Here is a 4,463-nt window from a genome sequence, read left to right as displayed (position 1 = left end):
GTAGTACACTCACATTCAGAGAGACGCAGCCTGCAGTATCAGCGATTGACCTAAGATCATTTCAGGTACTATCCAGCATGCAGCAGAGAGTGGACAGTGCAATCCCAGCAACTGGGCCTGGACCAACAGAGTGAAGGGGAATGCCTTAGATTGTAATCATTGAGTCCCAACAGATTTCAGTTTCTGTTCTGTTTGGAATCTTGTAACCTCCACAGATTCCAGATGGAAGAGATCATTTGAAAGTGATTGATGATTAGCTGGCAGTCAATACACAACAGATATCTTATTGATTGACAGGCCAAGCAGCCAATTGTGACAACGTCATGCTGAAATGCAGCCAATCAGCTGAACGGTGTGGTCCATTCCCAAAGCACACAGAGACAGAGACTGAATCTTCTTCATCTTTATTCCCTTTTCCAGACTGACATTGACAGAAAACAGACTGCAATTAACAGCCCAGACAGAGGAAGTTGCTCAAATTCACAGCCATAATGGAGCTTGAGGAAAACACTTGTGGAGATTTTCTCAATAATGTGAGAGTCTTGTCCCTTTAAACAGTGATAAAAACCTGAAATTGGAGCTGGTGGCTGAGCAGGAAAGAGATCTGGTTGACTGAAGCAGAAACGTCTGAGGTTCACATTGTTTTCTACAGCTGACAATCTTCAGCAACTTGTAGAGATTTTACTTGTCATCACAAATCACACCTGTTCCCATCAAACACTCACAGGACAAGGACAGCATGAGATTTGACACACTGTAAAGCTCTCTCTACACTGTCCCAATGACCTGCCTGAACTCCTGAACCTCAGTAATGTCTCCAAGGAGTTCTGAGAAGGAAAAGAATTGAAATTTAATTCTCACAATGATCTTTGTCCTGCCAGCTCAACCCTGTCCTATTTAAAGTTGTGTCTCCTTTGTGGACTGTCTCAAACATTCTACACACATTCTGATCTCCTGAGGCTCTTGCTGAGGGGAGAGGGGAGGGTCACGTGGGTGAGGGCACAGGAGAAACGAGCGTTGGACTCCCAGTCAGACCCAGAGAGAGTCAGCAGACTGCTGACACTGTAGGTGCTGTCTGAAGCTCGCAGGTAGTTGCTGGTCTGAACCCCGTCCGAAATGACTGCACCATCCTTCTTCCACTGCACCTCCAGCTCATCGGGATAGAAGTGATTGGCAAGGCACACCAGGGTGGCAGTGCCCTTGGCATTGACCTGCTCTGGGGAGGGGGGCAGCAGGGTCAGCTTGGGCTGAGAGTTCTCACGGCCTGAAAGACAAGAAAAACAATTTTAATCCCTGCCAGTTTCAACTTTCAAAATATTCACTGGGAAAACGTTTGAACATTTGTAGCCAATACCTAACAAATCTGACGAAAGAACAGGCATTGTTTAAATTGCTTCTTGGGATGTGAGTGTCACTGGCAGGGCCAGCATTTATTGCCCATCCCTAATTGCCCCTGAGAAGGTGATGGTGAAAGAGAAGGGACAGTTTTGGACCATAATTTAGGAAATGAATGTGGGCAGCTGGAAGGGCGATCAATGGGGGAGCATTTCAGTAACAGGGATCAGAACTCAGTGAGATTGAGAGGAGGGATGGAAATGGAGAACAACGGAGAAAGTGTAAAAGTTTTCATTTGGGAGTGAAATATTTTACTAAACTGTGCGGTGCTTTGGTAAAAGTGGACTGGAACCAGCGGCATGATGGGAAATCAGTGTCAGGGCAGTAGGATCCCTCAAAGGAGGAGTCAGAGATCGTTCAGAATCTGTTCCCACAATGAGTAAGGGTGGGACTCCCAAATCTAGACTCTCAGCCTGGGATGTCAAAAGGCAGCCAGAGTAGGGCAGACCAAACAGGGAAGGTGATGTTGGTTATCTGGAGTTCAAACCTGCAGAAAGCTGAGAGGAGGATAGAAAATGCAGGAGTGACATTGAACATGACCTGAGGAAAGCAAAGAGCTGACAGGATGAAATCAAATAATAGAATTTACAGTACAGAAGGAGGCTATTCAACCCATCATGTCTGTGCTGGCTCTGGAAAGAGCTATCCAGCTAGTCCCACTCTCCAGACTGATCTCTGTTGCTCTCTAACTTCATTCATTTGCAATATGCACATTGAAACCTCCAACAGAATCCACCTCCACCATCCTGTCAGGCAGCATGTTCCAAATCCTAACAACTCCCTCATCTCACTCCAAGCTGTCTTGTTGACCATCTTGAAATTGTTGCCTCTAGTTACAGACATACCAACTCATGGAAACAAAATATCCTCCTTAACCCTGTCAAAAATTGTTCAAAACAGTGAACAACTCTATAAGATCACCTCTTAATCTTCTCTGCTCAGAGGGGAATAAGCCCAATCTCTCTAAACTTTCCTTGTATCTAAAATCACTCATTCCTGGTATCATTTCGATAAAACCCCTTTGACCTGTCTCCAGGGTTTTAATATGGCTCTTTAAATAAGGTGTTCATAACTGAACACAAGCTTCCAAATCTGGTCTGATCAGTGATCTGTAGAGGTGTAGCATTGCTTCCTTGCTTTTTTACTCTGTGCTGTATTTTAAAACCCAAGGATTCTGTAAGTTTATAACTAAAAATATAATAAGGGGTTAGAGGATGAAATATGAAAGTTTGCCAGCCAGTAATATAAAAGAAGATTGCAAGACTGTTTTTTTTGTCGAAATATAAAAGCTAGGAGGAAGGCAAGACTGGATGTTGGACTGCTGGAAAATGAGGCTGGAGAAGTACTAATGGGGAACAAGGAAATGGCAGAGGATCTGAATAGTGACTTTACATCAGTCTTCACAGTAGAAGACACCAGTAGTATACCAGAACTTAAAGAGATTCAGGGGCAGAGATGAGAGTAATGGTGATCACTGAGGAGAAGGTGCTGGGGAAGCTGAAAGTTCTGAGATGGATAAATCAGCCGGACTGGATAGACTACACCCCAGAGTTTGAAGGAGATAGCTGAGCAGATTGTGGAAGCATTGATGGTGATCTTTCAGGAATCACTGGAGTCAGGGAGAGTCCAAGAGGACTGTAAAATGGCGAATGTAACCCCCCTGTTTCAGAAAGGAGGGAGGCAGAAGATGGGAAATTATAGGATGGTTAGTCTGACCTCAGTCTTTATTCAGATTGTAGACTTCAGTTTAAGGACGAGATTGCAGGGGAGTTGGAAGTGCATGGTCAAGTCGGGCTGTGCCAGCATGGCTTCATCAAGGGGTGGCCTGACAAATCTGTTCGAATTCTTGAAGGAAGGAATGAAGAAGTTAGATAAAGGAGAGCCAGTGGACGTGATCTATTTGGATTTACAGACAGCCTTTGACAATGTGCCATACAGGAGGCTACTAAAGAAGAGAAAAGCCCTTGGTGTTCGGGACAAGGTCCTGGCATGGAAAAAAAGGTTGGCTGCCTGGCAGAAGGCAGAGAGTGGGATAAAAGGATCTTTTTCAGGATGGCAACCGGTGACTAGTGTGGTCCTGCAAAGGTCCATGCTGAGACTACAGCTATTCACCAAAAATAAATGATTCATTAATGATCTGGATGAAGGATCTGAGGACATTGTTGCTCAATCTGCAGGTAACCCAAAGATAAGTGGAGGGACAGGTCGTGTTGAGGAAGTGGAGAAGCTGAAGAAGGAGTTGATCAGGTTCAGAGAGTGGACAAAGAAGTGGCAGATGGAATACAATGTGGGAAAGTGTGAGCTTATGCACTTTAGTAAGAAGGATAAAAGCATAGACTGTTTTTTAAATGAGGAAAGGATTCACAAATCTGAATCACAAAGGTACTGAGGAGTCATAATCAGGTTTTTTTTAACGTTACCATGTTGGTTCAGTTGGCAGTTAGGAGCACAAATGCAATGTCAGCATTCATTTCCAGAAGGCTAGAACATGCTCAGTGGTTAGCACTGCTGCCTCACAGCGCCGGGAACCCGGTTCGATTCCTGTCTTGGGCATCTGTCTGTGTGGAGTTTGCACATTCTCCTCGTGTCTGCGTGGGTTTCCTCCGGGTGCTCCGGTTTCCTCCCACAGTCCAAAGATGTGCAGTTTAGGTGAATTGGCCATGCTAAATTGCCCGTCGTGCTATGTGCGTTAGTCAGGGATAAATATAGGGGAAAGGATCTGGGTTGGTTGCTCTTCAGAGGGTCGGTGTAGACTTATTGGGCTGAAGGGCCTGTTTCCATACTGTAGGGAATCTAATCACAAGAAAAGAGGTGTACCGCTGAAGCTGTCTAAGGTCAGAACCAGAACACAATTCATGTATTGTGAGCAGTTTTGGGCCCTGTATATAAGGAAGAATGTGCAGGCATTGGAGGGTGTACAGAAGAGTTTTACAAGAATGATCTTGGGGATGAAGGGCTATCATATGAGGAACAATTGAGGACTCGATGGAGTTTAGAAGGATGAAGGGAATCTCATTAAAACTTACAGAATACTGAGAGACCTGTCTCGAGTGGATGTGGAGAAGATG

General features: G+C 44.8%; 1 pseudogene; it reads right to left on the bottom strand.

The window, feature by feature from the left end:
- Nucleotides 1-393: 393 nt before the first annotated feature.
- The window catches only part of LOC122554664, an 81,249-nt pseudogene continuing 77,179 nt past the window's right edge, over nucleotides 394-4,463 (bottom strand).

The sequence above is a fragment of the Chiloscyllium plagiosum genome, chromosome 11, assembly GCF_004010195.1.
Source record: "Chiloscyllium plagiosum isolate BGI_BamShark_2017 chromosome 11, ASM401019v2, whole genome shotgun sequence".
Classification (NCBI taxonomy): Eukaryota; Metazoa; Chordata; class Chondrichthyes; order Orectolobiformes; family Hemiscylliidae; genus Chiloscyllium; species Chiloscyllium plagiosum.
This window is presented reverse-complemented; position numbering and strand designations above follow the sequence as displayed.